The sequence below is a fragment of the Cavia porcellus genome, unplaced genomic scaffold (assembly GCF_034190915.1).
Source record: "Cavia porcellus strain 051 isolate PalLab524CR breed Dunkin Hartley unplaced genomic scaffold, mCavPor4.1 scaffold_16, whole genome shotgun sequence".
Lineage (NCBI taxonomy): Eukaryota > Metazoa > Chordata > Mammalia > Rodentia > Caviidae > Cavia > Cavia porcellus.
Window position 1 is genome coordinate 50569115 of NW_026947499.1, and position 19116 is coordinate 50588230.

At 39.3% G+C, this 19116-nt stretch overlaps 1 protein-coding gene across 1 annotated transcript in view; it reads left to right on the forward strand.

The window, feature by feature from the left end:
* The window catches only part of Hs3st2 (heparan sulfate-glucosamine 3-sulfotransferase 2), a 90111-nt gene that overhangs the window by 12735 nt on the left and 58260 nt on the right, over positions 1 to 19116 (forward strand). The gene's annotated exons all lie outside the window — the stretch shown is intronic.

The following is a 19116-nucleotide window of genomic DNA, read 5'->3' on the forward strand; positions in this document are numbered from 1 at the left end:
TTTGCTGGTAGGTTTCATAGAGGCAAGGTGGGAGAAACAGGAGGCAAAAAGGAGAATGCAGGTGATGATGATGGTCATGCTTCTCCTGAGGGTGATACCTAAGCTTTGGGACATTTACATTTGCTGTTTCCATCTATTAAGGATTTGTAAGCTTTCAGGTCCTTACAAATGAGTCTGAGATTTGAACCTAATGCTCTGTCCCTGATGGACCAGCCCTAACCTGATTGGCCAAGCATCTATTTGTGGGATTCCTTGAATTAGACAAAGAAAGCAATGTTATATTCAACTGTAGAATGGGGCCTTCCCAAACTGGTAGAAGGTGGCAGAGCCCTCCCTTCTAAGCCCTTTTTATAAATGCAAGGTTCTTTGATAATCTCTTGAGATCCTTTGAAGATTGAATTAATTGTGCTCCAACTCTGAAGGGGCATAAAAGGCATTTGTCACATGATATGTGCCACCAAGCTTCTCACACTTGTCCCAGTTCCATCAGGATGCAGGATCAGGTAACAGTTATGAAGCCATTACCAGATTTAGGGGACTTGTGTGTGTAATTCCCTTCCAACAGAATTGAACACTAGCATGCCTTCCTCCAAAATCTGACTCTCCCCAACTTTCCCAAAGCTGCTGAAGCATAGGGAAATGTTCTCTGGCTTGGCAGTCTCTTTGAAGCGTGTTTCTGCTTTGATGGTTTTAATGAAGATATGAAATCATCTAACAGCTTTCATTTTGCTCAGGCAAGATGGCTTAAAGTGGAGATAGCATTTCCCAGGATCAATCCCCACTTTCAGAAGTGGTTGGTTAAACTCTCTGCAGTTTATAGCCACTTCTCACTGAAACAGTGTGGGATTCTGAATTATTAATTCTGTGAAAAATGAGTTAAGTCATTGCAGAGCTCTGGGGGGCACAGTCCCTATTTTAGTCACCCTTTTGTGTGTTTTCTCTCGCACAAACATCTTCATGAACCAGATATTCTAGGATACCTTGGCCCGATCTTTGTCAGTCACTTCTCTAGGAGAAAAGAGTTTGATTTAATTCATCTCCTTTTCCCTGACATGGGTAAAGAGGAGAAAATTGACATAAATGACTCTGGGAGGATACCTCTGTCAAAGGCATTTACAGGTTCTCAAATCTGGGCGTCACTCAAATGACAAGTGTGCAAACAGGGTCATCTCTAATACGTAAACCTCTCAGCACCTCTACACCAATGCCAGAAGTATGTAGAAAGTTGAGATGCCCTCAGCCTTTATAAATATGATGTTGAGAGCTGGGGTAGTGACTAAACATCACAGAGCTTTTGTCCCTGCAACAAGAAAAGCATTAAAGACTCAGGGAGGTACTCTGCGAACATATAGGTGATTAAATGATGTCGGCTATGGGGCAAAAAGAAGAGGTAGGGACTTGTCCCCAGTTACAAAATTCCCACAGACAGGATGACCACTATATCAATCCCAACTGATGTTTTACAATGCCTGTTTAGCTGTATTTCCCATCTGATTTTTATTTTTTTCAGAAAAAGTTTCAAATGTGGCCTTTTTTTTTTAAAAGTGAGCTCTGTATTTGTAATTGTGTTCTATTGATTCACAACTTTTATAGGACTGGCCTATGGTCTGTCACTTGTCATCTTACAAATGAGTACTTACAAATGAGACCTTACAAATGAGTACTACTGCCTTCTAACCTAACTTCTGCTACTTATTCACTGTAGGATAAATTGCTTCATCTTTTTACCTTTGGTTTCTCCCATGCAACATGAGAATATCAAGTGTTCCTGCTTCATAAGTTGCTATAGTGATTCCACATAATAAGACAGTGTTCGATTTTATTACTGCTGTTGGTTCCCTTCCCAGGCTGTGTTTGAAACAGCTATGATCATTGACAAACTGGTGGCCGTGGTGCCTGCAAGACAAGAGATAATCTCTGTCATAAGTGAACTTCTGTCAATATGAGGAAAGCTGGGGTCTGATCAACTCAACAAATGGGGTGGGAAATAATCTGGAGCCAGGATGAATCAAGGTAGGAGAAATCCATTTGGTTGTAGAATTGAACCCAGGAAAGAAACTAGCAATTTCCATTGGTCTTTATTGTCATTCATCCTGGGTCCCCACAGAATCCCTATAGGGTGCTGACTGTGTGGTGCTGTCACTGCTCTAACTTCTTGGGATAGAGCTCTGTGAAGTTTGGTCCCTGTGGACAGCTCTCTATGCAATATTCTGAACAATTCAGAACCTCTCCATTCTTCTATATTCTTTTCTTGCCAGCAGCTTTCTGGGTGGGTTAGAAGTGTTCAGAGGTTCACATTTTGGAGACGCTCCTCTTCTCCAGAACGTGAATGCTTCTCTAATTCTCAAAGCTTGGTGTTTATAGGGTCTAAGCTAAAGAGGGAGATTTTGCTAACAAAGAGAGGTTCAGAATGAGCAAGGCAAGGCTGGGCTATAAAAATCAGCAGGATGAATTTACATCCTGCCATGATCAGTACTGGGCATCTGCTAGAAAGATAGAGGAACACTGGAATTGAGGGGTAGGGGCAAAGGAAACTGGAGGGAAGAGAATGTAATGAGTGGAGACAGCAGCGCCCTCTGGGAAAATGAATACCCATCAGGGTTGCCTCAGAAATAATACAACTCTCTTTAAAGCCAAGACAAACTTTGATGCCATGGGAGTCTGGTGGCATTGGTTTAATGATTGGTATTGAGATCCACACTATAAACTGTGGGTGAAAGATCTGGGAGATCAGCCAAGCTTTGTTTTGACTTTGGGGCAATCTGTCTATTGGTCTCTTCAATCATGAGGCCGTCACTGTTCTTTCTGAAACCATCAGGCTTGGCAATGCATGTGTCTACGCCAAGCTTCTTGGGAGGCTGAAGCAAGAAGATTGCAAGTTTGAGCCCAGCTTGGGCAATTTATCCAGCCTGTGTCAAAATATGGTGGCAGCAGGAGCAGGGCAGAATGACACATTCTAGTACAACTGGTGGTAGAGCTCAGTGTGAAAGTCCTGAGTTCAGTCCCCAGTAGAAGAAATAAATAAATAGATAAATAAATCATTATTTTCCAACCTTCAGCCATTTTTGTGCCATCTTCGCAATTAGTTTTTAAATCATATCTACAGATGTCTTCATTTACTTTACATCATAGGATAGTCCACTCATAACTTTTATTCAAGTGCATTTATTTAAAAATGAAACCCAGTAGTACTATCCTGGATGAGACTCCTCGTCTCATTAAATAAATAGAAATAAGTTTAAAAATGCTGTTATAACTAAACAATGCAATTCAGTTCTAGCCTGACACTTCTGGCTGTGCCTTGTGCTGCCTGAAGCGACCCCTTTCTCTGTTACAGAGGGAGATCAAAAACAATTAGAGAGGTGTTAAGAACATTCTAGCACCTGACTGAGACTTTCTCCATGATGTAATCCGGTGGTTTAAATACAGTGGAAAAGGAAAGGTAATTATTTTCTAAAAAGGTGATTAAGTGACATTTAAAGTCACCATGTCAACCATCTAATTAATTGTTTTTAGCCACTGGTTGGACATATCTCACACTTTGGGAGATGCTGACCTTCCCTTTTAGATTTCTCTCAATGTGATGTCATTGTATTATTTTATCATATTTGGTTGTCATGGTCCATCAACAGCTTGGGAGGGACTGGCTGACATTACAAAGTCTGAGTGGTTTAAAAAGCTGTGATTCCAATTTAAATTGCAAATGAATGGGGGCATCACGGGAAAGCAAATGCAGACATGAAAAATGGGAGGAAAAGATCCAGCTCTGCAGTATTTTTAGATCTTTTTTCCCCAGATTGGTTTTGCATAATTTGTATCTGGACTTTAGGTTAGATAAGTTCCAATATCTGCTCTCTAACATGTTACCTGAGTGCAACCCAAGTTTCTTTACAATTCCAATTTAAATCACCTATATAAAGCCTTTGTTTAATGCTCCTTAAACACACTGTGACTTGGATGAATCTCAAAGGCATTATGCTGAGTGAAAGAAAGGTTATGTACAGAATGTTTCCATGTATATGACACTCTCAAACAGGCAAAATCAAAGTGTTTGGGAATAATCAGAGGGTACCAGGCTCAGAGAAGCTAGGAGGAGCGACCATAGAGGCAGATAAGGAATTTCTGAGGAGTATTCTGTATGGACACCCTAAGCACCCTGTTCAGTATCCTGACTGTGGCGGTAGCCACTTGAACCTTTCCATGTGTGGAAATTCACAGAGTGGGGATTAGAGATGTAGCTTAGTGGTACAGTTCTTGCCCAGCATGTGTGAAGCCCTGGACTTGATGCTCAGCACTGTAGAAATTAGATATAGATAGCTATAGCTATAGATACAGATGGCAGAACACCAATAAAGTCAATTTTGCTGTATAATATTTTTGAATATAAAGTTTAGTTTTGAATATAAATGTAGCTCACTGTGACTGATAAGCATTCTAATGCTCTTCAGTACAGTGTGATTCCTACTGCTGGAGACTCAGCACTCAAGTTTTTTGGAGTTCACAGACTTCCTTATCTTTGTTTTTAGAGTGAGTTAGAATTGATGATGGGGTAGCTTTTAGGATGCCCCACATTCCCAGAGTAAAGTGGGATTTGTCAGGCCGGAGAGATCTTGTGGTATGAGACCAGGTAGCTGGCACAGATATCCAGCCAGACCCAAAGGTGTGAAATCAAGACATGGGAAGCAGCAGTGGGCAGTGCAGCTGGTAGCCTGAGTGATTGCTGGTGGATAACATTGATCTGAGGTCCTGGTAAAAGTTGGAGGGGATGCAGGATAAGGAAGATGTGTCTTGAAAGCCACAGTAGAAGGAGTACTCAAGGATTTCCTTGAAACAAAACAATTTAGGATCCACTGACAGACCCATGTTGTCCTAACCACCAGAAAGCCTATGGGCTGTGCTAAAAGCCTCTCATCAGCTTACTCCACCCTGTGTTTTTAGCCAGAGCAGGATTGAAAACCTCCCTAATCTGCACTGTCTGCCAGAGCACCTCATGAGCTAGAGAGACATCCACCCTGGGCGAGAGATGTCCGCAGTTCTTCCCTCCTAGTAGAGAGTCTGTGTGTCCCACAGCCTCACGTGCTATACAGTCTCACTCCACAGACGCTGATAAAGATAGGCCACTGACCACACTCTCTCTGTCCATGTCATCTAGAACGAGACACTATGACTATGTATATAAGAGAGAAAATAGCCAGTAAAGCCTGCACTTTGTATCCACAAGATACCTCAGCATCCTTTCAAAATCCCCACTTTCTACTATAATTAGTTTAAATAGTTTACTGTTTCTTAGATAACTGAGACACTAGGGGGATGGTTGTCACTCCCTTGCTTGAGTTGTTATAGACAGTAATTAAATTAATGGAGTGTCTGCAGTAACCCAAGAGCTTGTATAGAGAATGTCACAGTTAGTGTGACCAGAAAAGGATGAAGAGGGGCAAAGGATCATGCCATTTCCTAAGACACAGTAGGAGGTAGTTGCATCAGCTGTGCTGAAGATGTCCTTCCCTTCAGCATTTCTTACTCTGTTTCAGACTCTGGGGGAAAGACAGTAAATATTTTATAATTTTATCATTTCCTCATAGTTATTGTTCTGTACTCTTGTAGTATTGGCTTTGGTAATTTGTGTTTATGTGTACTAAAAATGATCACATTGCACATCGGGACATCTGATATTTGTTCCCAAAATATACTTTTATTTGTTCTGCTTTAAGAGTAATTGATCTAAACCTGGTGTGGTGGCTCATGCCTGTAATCCCAGCACTCGGGAGGCTGAGGGAGGGTCATTTCAAGTTCAAGACCAGCCTGGGCTACAAAGTGAGCTCAGGGCCGGCCTGAACTGCACAGTGAGACCCTGGCTCACAAAAAGACAAAACACACAAACAAGAGTAATTGATGTAAAAGTAAACAAATAAACAAGGTTATAAAGGTATATATCCAGATGGAATATAGCATTGTGATAAAGAAAGACATACAAGTATTTACATGAAAAATTCTTGAGAAAACTTTACTAGAAAACTAATAAAGTGAAAAATATATTACCTTTTGTACACAAGAGGGGAAAGGAATAATATATATTTAAATTTTCTCTGTTTTGCATAAAATTCTGAAAGGTTACAGAAGAACTAATAACAGCAGATTTCTAAGGGTAAAACTGGCTGGAGAGGAAACAGAGGTGGGAGTGACTTTTCACTATATCCTTTGTATATTTTTGTGCTATATGAATGTATTCTCTGAGAAATTAAAATGGTAATTGTGCATTGTGGAAAGATTAAGCAACAGGTGAAAGGATTTTAAAAATTACCCAAAATTGGGGCTGGGGATTTAGCTCAGCGGCATAAGCACCTGCCTTGCAAGCAGGTGGTCGTGAGTTTGATCCCTGGTACCAATAAAAAAGAAAAAGACAAAAAAAAATTACACAAAATTGTACTCATAATTGTAACCATTTTTAGAATTTTGCCTTTTACCATTCCAGATAAATCATGGCATACGTTGTATATCATTTTATGCTGATAAATATATATGCATATATAATATATATGTATATATATTATATATTTTATATATACACATTTTACATGCTGTATTATAACTCGCAATTTATTTAACATTGTTACATGTATATCTTTCCATGCCAGTAGCCATGAGTTTACAGAATCATTTAAACGTTTGTACAGCATTTAGTTGTATAAATATATTATTATTTATTTAATCAAATCACCTATTGGTAGACGTTTCAATTATCCTAACTTTTTATCAAAGGATGGAATGGGGATGTAGCTTTGAGATAGTGTTGGTTAATCATATTCAAGACCCTGGTTTCAATCCCTAATACAAAAAAAAAAAAAAAAAAAAAAGAGGCTGGCAACAAACATTTTGCCCAAGAGGAGAAATTTTTAGCTTTAAAAATAAGCATCTTTTTAAAAAAGTATCAATTTTGCCTCATACTGCTAGCTTTTCCCTATCACTATGACAATATGAATGGGGCAGGTGTACTCCAGCAGCGCACTCTGCCAGGGCTTTTTCACTTGTCAAAGAGCTGATATCAACCTTGTCAATACTGACCGTTCACCTATTTGCCTACACCATTCTAATGCATAAAACTATCTCTTACAATTTGAAAACTTTTTGCTGCTGTTTAAAAATGTTTATCGCACATGCAATGTATTTCTTTGAAAATTTTTGTTATTCTTTCTCCTTTTGGATATTTTTCTTTTCACTTTTAAATGAATCCTCTCAATGCACAATGACTAATGATTACTACACTGGATTGAGTTCATCTTTCTATGGCTGTTATTCCTGATATTTCTGGTGAGTTGAATTTGGTTGGATTTTATATATTTTATCCAACCTGATAATTTGCATCTTTCAATAAAAAATGTTCAAATCTTTTTGAAAGCCCTGCTCTCTAAATTCTCTCTGGGGCCTGCGGGCCCTTCCCTCCATGCATCTCGGGAAGAAGTCACACTATATTAACTTGAGGTTGTTTCTCCCCTTTAATAAATGGAAGCAACCTGAAAAAGAAGAAAATTTAAACTTATAAATAAATTTGGATTTAAAAAGTAATTTCCTTTGTTCGATGTCATTGCCTTTCTTCCTATCCTCTCCTGAGTCTGTGCTACTGGGTTGTTGGAGTTTTCTTTACTCCCCTTTTCTTCCTCTCTAATATGGAAGTTATAGTAACTAATTCAGCACTTCTAATAGGTAACTTTATATCTAATAAAACAAAAAATTAATCAAGAGTAACACAACAGTGTTTCCAAGCCTCCTCCTGCCTCAATACTCTCCAAAGAGTGGCTGCCAGGTATTTTGCTCTTTTTTGTTTTTGTAAACTTTTTTTGTACCGGGGATCGAACTTACAACCTCATGCTTGCCAGGCAGGCGTTTTGGCCACTGAACTAAATCCCCAGCCCTGTCTTTGTAATTTTTTTGCTTTCATCAAAACAATGTGTCTACATGGTTCCAGCAGTTAATATCATAGGTTTAGTACAGATCAGGAGCCCTTGCCCGGATTCCTGTGCCCTCCGATTCTTGCTTAATGGAAGCAACCGAATTTTGATTCTTCTGTCTCTCACTTCCATGTTCTTCCATATTACTAAAAAACATGTTTATATTGCTGTGTCTTATAAATTCCAAAAAGGACAGCCTTGAGGATTATAATTTCACCTGCCAGTCATTCAGGTAAAAAAGAATTTCAAAACCACTACTGCACAGTATGTAGAAAATAATGATAATGTATACAGTAGTTATTGAAACTAGTCAGGTGTGGCCAAAGCTATATTAGGCAACAACTTAGCTTCTTCATTAAATAAAGAGAATGAATTGACTTAGGATTCCATGCTAAGTCATAGGAATGATAAAACAAACACAAGAAAACAAGAAAGTCATTTAGAAAGACAAAAACAGAAACTAGTGAATAGATGAAAACAGTAACATTGATTTTTAAAGACTAAATCCAAGAACTAGTTCTTTAAAAAAATCAATAAGATAGCCAAGCATCTATGGTGTCTAATCAGAGAACATCGCGAGTGAAAAAGAAGACAAAGGTGCAAGACTAAAAAAAAAAAAAAAAAAAAATCTGAAGGATTCAAGTCTCATCATGACACTGGAAAAGAATTAGGTAAAAATCTAACATTTAATCCTCACAGGACACAGCAAATATGTAAAAGATATTGTCTGAATATGATTTCTAAAAGATTTTTCAAGCTAATAGAGATTTATGGATGGCATCCTGAGCTGATGTGGGTGTCGCTTCCTCCAAATTCTTGCTGATAAATCACAGAAATGCTAAAGTGCTGATCACAGAAGAGGTAGACACAGTGCAACAAATAAAAACAAAAATCTTACCCCAGAACTAAGGAAAAGGAAGTCACTGGCAGCCACAGAGAATAGAGTGTGGTGGCAGTGATTATTGCTGGATTTTGCTTCTATGTATAAATATTTTTTAAATATTACATTTGATATTGCACTTAATCTCCGTAAGCATATTAACAACATAAATCTCTATTCATTCTAGACCTCATCTTTCTTCTTTAGTTTATAACTTCTTTAGTTGTTTGTTTTTATTTCTCTCTCAACTAGTTGATGCACTTTTATGAATCACCTGTTTTTATTTTTAGTTAATGTTTTAACCTAAGCCCTTTGCAGGTTAGAGAATATCTTCCTGCCTCTCTCACATGCAAGTAATAATTTGACAAATTTAAAATTTTTAGGACAATCTCTGATACCAAAAAAATTATTTTTTTTTGTTTTAGGTCAAAATCTCTTTAAAAGCACCTCTGGAAACATGAATTCAGTTGTCATAGGGCTTCTTTTGTGTGTGTGGCGTAGGGGACTCTGGTTGTCGCCTGGATTCATTTGATCTCTTGGTAGGAACACTGTTTTGTTTTGCTTTGTTCTGTCTGCCTGGATGCCTACAGAATTTCTCTCTACTATTTAAGTTAAAAATAGAGGCTTAGAGCCAGATTGACGTAGTTCAAGTCTCAGTTCCTCTAGTTAATGGCAGCATCCTCCTTAGCAACTTACTTAACTTCTCTGTACCTCATTTTCCGCTGTGTGTGAGAGAGAGAATCATACTGACCACATAGGGAAAATATGAAGACCGACATAAATTAACCAAGTGCTTAGAAGAAGATACAGTCCTTAACAAGGACTACAGGAATTTATATTTTAATATTATTGTTACTACTAAACATTTAGATCATATCTCACTATTAATTTTCTTTGTTCCTATGAATATTAAGGAGTTGAGCACCTGCAAGGAAATTTTCCAAAGGATATTCTATAATCCTGATGGCAACTATTAATGATCTGTCAGATTAGTTTCCCCTTTTCCTTTTGAGGCACACCCTTGCATCCGGGGAATCCACTGGGGATAAGTGCTTTGCAGCATCTCTGCTCTCTGAGGCCTCTGGTAGTTGGTGAGCCCCCAGACATTAGCAAGATTGAGCTTTGCATCTCTATCTCTGCCTTGGCTTGTCCTGTAGCTATTCTCTCTCTACCCCCTGCATTTTGAATCCAGAATGCTTCCTTCTTTAAGTCTTCCTTTCCACATATATCTCAGGCAAGCTGTTATATCCCATGCTGCGAATCACAGGTTGGTTGGGTCTTCCCTCAGTGTGGTCTCATCTTTATTGTATCTTGTAAAAATGAAATCCCGAAAAATCTTGGTATATAAGTTAAATGCATCCCCAGTTCTCAGTGCAGACACAGATTTTTCCTGTTTGTCATTACTAGGAGATACCAGGAAGGTTGGGAGGAAAAAGTTGAAAATGCAAAGAGCCCCTTTATCCTGAAACTAGCTTTGTCATCATCATTTATCTCCTGGAAGGACTGAAGGTTGTTTGTTTGTTTGGGTCTGTGCAGTAGGGCCTGAATTTTAAATGTAGGCTTCTTGCTAATGAGTGAATCATCTCTCCTCTTCCCTCATGCTGATGGAGGTAATGTTTTGTCCCCAGGGAAGAGTGCCCTCTATTGAGAAGGACAGGATCTGATCCCTTCTATGCAGACTTCCTCCCCTCTCTTGGCACTCCCCTGGGCTATACCTGGATTGGATGAGGTATTGGCATGCTTGATTTTCCTGAAAAGCAGAGCCAGAGACAAGAATATTCATGCAGGTAGTTTATTTAGAATGAGATTCCTGAAAGCAGGAATGAATGAAGAGGGAGGATGAACGCAAGAAAAATGGAGAAAAGCCATTCAGAGGTCACTGGTTATTACTGTGATGGTTAGGACTCAATTCTGCTGGAAGACCCAAGTAATTATAAAGAAAGTGCCTCCAAATTGTCCACGCAAGGAACCTGTTGGTAGAGAATTTCTCCAAGGGATGCTTCATTCTCTGTGCTTCTGGTCTACCCTGTGTGAGGGAAAGGCAAGTAACCACACTTTAGATAGAGCTCTGAGCAAAACCCAGAGACCACACAAATTCTTAGGGAGGGGTGCAGTCAGAGTCCACAGGAACAGTTCACCCAGCTGCACCTGAATTAAAGGTGGGGAAAGTTGAATATAAAAAGGGACGCAGACTGTGTCTACTGTACAACAGAGCAGAGCCCTTGAACTCAGAAAGAAATTGCACTTTTTCTCCAACCACATTCTCCTCTAGAGTCTTTCTTCGGAAGCAGATACAGAGAACAACCCAGGACCAGGAAGTAGGCATCTCACTAAGAATTAATTTGCTGCTCAGTTTCATTGATTCAGCAGTGACTTTCAAATCTTTGTTTTACAACTGATCTTGCTCTGGACCAAGAGGGTCTAAGACCAGTTTCTCAGTCCCATCCTGGGTTTCTTGGATCAAAGGTGTATATCAGAAATTAGTTTGCTCTGAATCCTCAGACAAGGCCTTCTCCTTTGGGATGAGGTATGTGGAGGTTCAGTGGCATGGCAACGAGTGATATTTAGGTCTCTGACCCTCTACTGTTACAACAGCAAGGAGAAACACTGAAAGGATGCCCAGGATTTGGAGGCATATTTAGTTTTTATCAGTGGGCACTGAGTGGGATCATTCCCAAAATATCAGACCCTGGTGGTCTAGGGCTTATATGTCATAAGCAAGCAGGAAGTGCAGAGGGAGAATGGCTTGTCAATTGGGGATTGGTTTGTACAATGTGCATCATAATGACCAGCTGTGCATCACAGTGACCAGCTGTTTCTAAGAGACAAGAGCAACTAGAACTGGAACAGGAACTATTATCCAAGCAACTAACACACTGAAGTATACTGGGGGTGAAGCAGTGCATTTTCTGCTACACTGTATTCAGTTATAGTTGCCTCAGATGAGTAGACAACAGCTGAGCCTCACTAAGCTGATGACACAGGGCTGGTCCTCCAAGGGACCTGAATGGCGCTAAGGTATACTACACCATGATGGAAAGAAAGCCTCATGCAGCAACAGTGTCTGAAGAACTCTGGTCCTCAGTGCAGAAGTCCCGGTTGTAGTTCCAATGAATTCATCAACATGCCTCTGACCTTGAGTCAATATCTTGTGTACTCTTGGTTGTCAGTGTTCTTATTTAAAGAATTAGACAGTTTAGATACACTTGTATAGCCTGATTGGATAACCTATCATAAGCTGGGTAGTTTTAGCTGATACCTGAAGTGATACAGCATGCTTCACACCCACGTTATACATGTCAAGGACACAGGGAAACATTCTTTAAACTTTCATTCCCTCATTCTAACAGAGTCAAGGAGCAGGTTTCCATTTGGTGTTAATAGCTCTTTAACATTCTATCACCTGTATACTCTAGTTAGATCTTAATCTTAAATTTCTCTGTTTTTATTTTTATACTTACCTACTGTTGGAGCAGGAGGTATCGTTTTTCAGTTGTGTTTCTAACAAGGCTTTAGTGGGGAAACCCAAAAATCCAGATTTAGATAAATAAAAAACAGCAAGTGAATTGTGAAGAAAACAACAGGCGAATACAGAACGAACTGGTGAAGTTGTGTATGAAGGACTCTGAAGAAAATGGATTTAGAGTTCCTTTGTCTAGTTCTAGAATCTCTTTAAACAAAAATCTGTCTGTGCAGTTGGGACGGGATGCAATATTCCATTTGGGAGTCTTTGGAATATGCTCATAGCTGACATGCTGAGCAGCACCGTCCATGCGCAGCATGTCTGGCACACTAGATCCAAGAGGCTTTTTCGACAGTTGGTGGAGGTCTCTCTCCTTCAGCAGCTATAGAATGAGTCCTTAAAAATCATAAATGACAAATTGCTTCTTTGGCCGCTTTGACGTCCTTGTTTAGTTCAGTACAGGTGTGCTGTAGCTGAATAGTTGAGCCAGAGTCCTGGCCGGGGAGAAAATCATTATGAAGAGCTATCGATTAGGTGTCCACAGCTGCTGAAACTCAGCAGCAGAAGCTCCTGGAGCTGCATTTATGAAAGGGCAGGGGTCATGGTGAAGGGCAAGAATGAGATAGAGTGAGGAGGCAATTTGTTTAAAGGACAATGGTGTGTGAAGTCGGGCAGCTACCGGGAAGTCGTTTCTTCTTTATGCTGGATACTAGTGGAGGTCACATAAGTATATGCTAGGCTGTGCCTTGCTGTCTCCTCTGGCTGGAAAAGATTCAGGGGATGCTATTTCTTGGGAAATCCTGCCCTGAGCTTCATTGTCTTCCATTTTCACCACACAGTCTCAGCTTTGCCCAGTGCTGTTGTTCACTGTCCAGTTACAATCACCCACTCTGATACTTTGCTGTAATGCTCAACCTGCACGACCCTAGCCAACACTGTCTCCTCCATCTGCGAACTGTGCTAAGCTGTGATTAACACAGAGCATATGCACATTGCCCTTGGAAGCCCTCTGTAACATGGTTACTTCCTTGCTGTACTGAGCACACCTATGCACTACTGCAGACTGAGTCACTGCCTTGCCATGCCTGTAGCTCCTCTTCCTAGAAAAGTGTCAGGCACATGAGAAGGTATAAAAATATTTGCTGAATGTATGCATCATAGTTTGCACCATATAAGCAGATCAGGACTCAGAAAAACTCACAGCAAGCCCATCAGACTCTTTACTTAAACTGCAAATATATGAAAAAATGAAAAGCTGCTCGGGAAACCTGGAAGGAGCTCTTGACAAGAACAAAAATGTAAGTGAGGGAGGAGTGTAGCAGTGTTCCTTCCTGCCTATAGATTTAGAATAGTTGTAATTTTCAAAGATCTGTCAATCATATCTGATAAATTAAATCATACTTTAGAGGAGCATTTCTCAGTGCTGGTGTTTTTTTTCTTGGTACAAAAGCTGCTGCGTAGGTAACTTCTGTGAGTTATGTGAAATTTTCTTCCCTGGGTAGTGGTAATTTCACTCTTTTTCTTCAACTCAAGATAGTGTATTTTTTTCTTGAGATGACCACAATTTCCCCCCTTTCGTCCGAAGTTCTGATATATTTCCTACTTGCTGTTCTTGCTAGAGTTAATATCTTAGCTATCTCTTACCTACATTTTGTTCATAATTTCTCTGCAAATAGGAGAAAAGCTATATTGCTACTCCATCCTCCTCGTGTGTGTGTGTGTGTGTGTGTGTGTGTGTAGTGTGTGTGTGTGTGTGTGTGTGTGTGTGTGTGTGTGTGTGTGTGTGTAGAGGGTGTATGTGTGTGTGCCAATGCAACACTTTGCAGAGAATTTAACTTACTGCAATGGAAGTCATTTGCCTTCAAATCTGTGCCATATGAATGTAATCTTTGTGCAGAGTTATCTAGACCTTTTCACTGCAGCTTTTTGATATAAAAGTGATCATTTTATAGAGGCAAATATAAACTCAACATTAAGTCAAAAAGTAGACTTTAGCTTTATTTTTTAAAAGAGTTTTTTTTTTTTTTTTTGGTGCATGCCTGTAATCCAGCACTCGGGAGGCTGAGGCAGGAGAATTGTTGTGAGTTCGAGACCACTGTGGGCTACAAAATGAACACAAACCAGCCTCAACTGCATAGTGAGACCCTGTCTCACAAAGAGAAAAAAAATTCAAAAATCATGCTCCCAATATTCAGATTGCAGAGAAACTTGAAGTTGTCCTGCACTGCACATGCCATCCTCGAAATTCAGTAGAGTCTGACTTTTGGTTTTGATGACAATGTGCACCTATTCACAAGGATAAGTAGCAGCAAATGGAATCAGAAGCTTCCATAAGTAGCTTTGGCTGATGAGGGTGACCCTGGTCAAAGAGCCTGAAATTTCTCCAGAACTATCAGTGAAATTCATGCCACATCTTTTCCTTTGTACTTATGTCAAACAGGTCAGCTTGAACCCAGTCTGCATATTTTTTCCTGGGCAAAGAAACTTCATTATTCCAGAGTTATCATCGGCATTTGCAGTTTACTAAAAGGAACTCACAAAATAAGAATTCTTTGATGGTTCCAGGGTCCATATAAGAGGTGAAAATAAGTTGCTGGGTGTACCAGGAAAAGGCAGCAATTTCGACCAGCTGCATGCTAGAGGAATAGCACAATGGTCATTTTCTCCATGACCTGCTTGCAGCTAGGCGAGATGGGGCTCTGCAGAAGACAACATTCTCTGACGGTGATACTTGAATTTCTTCTTCTGAAATAAGCTGCGAGCCTGCTCACCAGCTCACCTTCAGCTACATTGAAAGTTGTCTGTTTTATTTATAATCCCTGAAATATTATCCTTAAAATGTCAATTTGACTTAGACTAGAACATATTAGTATTTTGTCTTCTTCTTGAATAATGCAACCACCTTAGCACACTGATTCTTATCACCACCCCCACCTCCCATACCGTGATCCAGTGTTTTAGTTACATGGTATTCGTACCATCACTAATCATATGATCAGTGTTGATTCCCTTCTTAAACGTTTTCCTAATTCCTTTGCTCACCATTACATCTTTTATCCACTTCCTCCTCCTCAGCTCAATTATCTTCAGTCATTTTTTCATTGGTTTTTGGGGTCCCTAGTTTAGTTTTACATTAATTAATAGTAAATCAGTGCGGCATTCTGTGTTTGAGCTCTTTTCCCTCAGATGCTGGAAGATACAATTCTCATGTCTTATGAACTTTCTTACAGTTATTAAAAACCTGATCTTAATCTAAATAACCTATCTTTTCTCTGTTTTTTTAAATTCCATTTTTGGTAGGTACAATCTTAATACAAGGTATCCAAAAACAGATTTGCCTTATGTTTCTTTCTCAAGAATGCAATGCAGGTCTGAGCATGGGCATTCCTGTAATCCCAGCACTTGAGAGGCTGAGGCATGAAGATCACCATAAATTCAAAGCCATCCTGAGCTACACAGTGAATTCAAGGCTAATTTGAACTACACAGTTAGACCCTGCGTCTAAAAAGAAAAAGAAAAAGAAAATAAAGAATACAATGCATTTTTATGAACTATAGTCACCATTTTTACAGATAACTTGAACTTATTCCTCCTTCTTTACTCGAAATTTTATATTCTCAGATCAGTGTGTCTCTAACAGTCTCCTACCCTGTACACCCCAGCCTCTGGTAACCACCATTCTACTTTTTTAGCTTTTGATCAGAACACATTTTGCTGCCAGAATCTGAAGAGAACTCTGAAGAGTTTTATGTCAATTCTGGAAAATCCTCAGTGATAACTCTTTGTATATTTTCTTTTCCATTTTCTCTACTTTCTTCATAGAGAACCTCCCATTAGACACATGTTGTACCTTCTAAAACATTTTCCCATCTCTTAATGTTCTCTCTTGTCTTTCATCCTTTAATCTCCCTTTGGTGAACCATAGAAATTTTCTTCTGTATTTTTTTATTTGCCCAAGAGCATTTTTTCAGCACAAAAGGGTGCCATGTGAAAGGCTAGAACTCCTGCTGAAACTCGGATTTGCCTGCCCTCCACAAGGTGCTGTTCTTTTACTAGTGTTTCTAGTCACTTTTAATCACTTTTATTGTTAAGCATATCTATTTTATAATTTCTTTTAAGTATTATTTCAAATTTCCAAGAAGCCCATTGTCTTTTTGGCATGTCTCCTTATTGTCCAGTATGATGGATCGCTTCTAGTATGTTTTAAATTTTGAGCTTATCTTTGATGAGGTTGTTTTGGTCATTTAAGTACCATGTGTCCTGGTGAGGAAGCCACCAAGTGGCTTTGCATTTGCTTCAGCTGCATTGGGACAGACTTTTGTGTTAATTTCTTGCTTTGAGATTCCTGAACCATGCTAGATACAAGCTCAGGGATTTGATTTCTCAAACCCTCAGTTTTTCTCTTAGAATTCTGAGTAACAAAGTTGCTTACAGTTAGTTGCCCTGGGCTAGTAGGAAGAGCTTCTCTAGTCTTTCCTCTCCAAAATGGCAAGTTTCATAAGATTCCCAGCTCTGTATAGGGTCTCAGTTCCAGACAGTGGTGACTCATTGCAAACCCTTTGCTGTGCTCACACCTTTCATGTCTCCCTTGTTATATTTTGGTCTTACTTTATAACCTCATGAGAGCCTTAGTGAGAGCCTGAGCTAAGTTATCTACTTGTTGTGTGTTATTTATACTGCTGAACACACAGTAAGTACTTTAAAATCTGTATATTTTACATGAAGTCATTTGTAAACAGAAATATTAAAGTTAACAAAGATGTCAGTTCACATTTATTAGATAGCAAATTCTTTTTCTGCCAGCAGTGGGGATTGAAACCAAGACCTTTGCCCTGAGATAGATCATTAGCATTTTTCATTTTTATTTTCATACAGGATCTTGCTAAATCACTAAGTCACCAAGTTGAAATCCTTTTATTGCAACTTGAAATCCTCTTATTGCAACCTTCCAGAGTGTTGGAATTATGGTCATGCATACCAACCTAGCAAAAATAAGTTTAAATGCCATGTACTAGAGTGATCAGCTGTTAAGAAATTGTCATCCACTGATGATAAGAAAGTAGACTGGGAAAATTCTGAAGAGCGGCTCAACATTACTGTCAAATAAAACCTATCAAACCCCACTCGTGGGCATGTAGGTCAAAGATGTTGTCACAAAGCTGCATAAAAAACATGGATGAGGAACATAATTGCAGAGTAGTCATGATGGTAGGAGTGGAGAGTATCTTGATGTCCATCATCTTTGTAAGATGATGGGCAAAGGTGGGATACACAGCATGGAGTTCTCTGTAGCATGTAGAAATAGCAGATTAGATAAATGCAAAATAGTGTGGATGGAATTTAAAGCACTGCACTGAGTTAAAAGCAAGCACAAGAAAGGCAGTGAGATATGTAACGCAACACCATTTGTGTAAATTTTTTAAAGCCCACGTGCAAAACAATATACATTTTGCAAAAGCAGACGTTAGCCAAAAGATACCCATCAAATATATGAAGCGGATTGTCTGTCGGAGAGCGGGAATGAGGATACAAATGAATTCATTAATTAATAAATGCATAAAAAAGGGACTGTTCACAGACCAACATGATGATGATAAGCTACAGAGTTAAAATATGATTAACTCTCAATACCAAGTGTTAGTAAGGAGAAAACGTTAGTTCAGCTGAGAGATTCATTTTCTTCTTGAATTTTGTCTGATCACTTCAGCCACTTGTGTTTTCTGGAATCCCATAATTCTTATTTTAAATATGTACCCCTCATCTTCTAGGAAGATTTTTCATTGCAAGAATTGTGTCTTATTCACTGTTGTATAGATGTAGCAAGATGTAGTTAAAAGAGCCAATGTTTGGAGCTACATGAGCCTCTTCCACTTCATGTTTGACCCTAGGTAGGTCACTTTGTCTTCTGAGCCTCAGTTTCACCACTGGGAAAATGAGGGCAAGTGGACTTCTAAGAGGTGTTATAGCGACCAAATAAGAAAATATAAAGTATTTGCAGGACAGTGCTTATGGTAGATACTCAATATTTGTTAGTATCCTCTCCTGGATTGTATTTTCTATACCATCTAACACATAAGTGTTTTGTCAGGACTTTTTTTTTCCTTTTTAACATAAATTAACTGAAGTTCACTACAGACTGAAGTAAAAGATGGTAGCTTTAGCACATGCTAAAAAAATGAAGTTTTATACAGCATTTTAAAAAGGAATCAGGATTGCTTCTGAGTATAGTTGCAAAATATCCTCCTTTGAATACCTCTAGAGAAGAATTCTCTCCTTTCAGGGGCCTCAGCGTCCCACTGCCTGGCTCTGTTACTCTGCTTGGAGGCTGGAGGACTCGGTGACTTCTCACTCACCTTCCTCCCTGCTGGTCTCATGGAGAAGTACTCTTAGTATTCCAAGCTATTTTTCCTTTGCTTTTGTTCTCCGCCGTCTGTTAGAAAGTCCGCAACTTAATGTGAGGCTGTATGATTCTCCCCACCCTGGCTGCCGAGTGCAGAAATCTGACACTGTACCATGGACTGTGGTGATTTTCTGAGGCCTTTAGATTGATTGCATTCATCTTAGCAGCAGGTTACACACGGTATAAAATTATCCAGCTGCTTTCTAAAATGTTGCATTCAACTTGAGAGTCTTTAAAAGCATTCACATTTTGAGCGTTTTAAATCCAGCAGATTTGGACAATGCCACTGACTTACCATGCTTTGAACTGGTGTTTTTCCTCTGTATGCCTTGTTTTTCTCATCTAGGAAATGGGAATGATCTTCATTACCATGTGTTTAAACACCCAGAGAGACAAGAAGCAGGTAATGTGCCCTAAATAGTAAGTT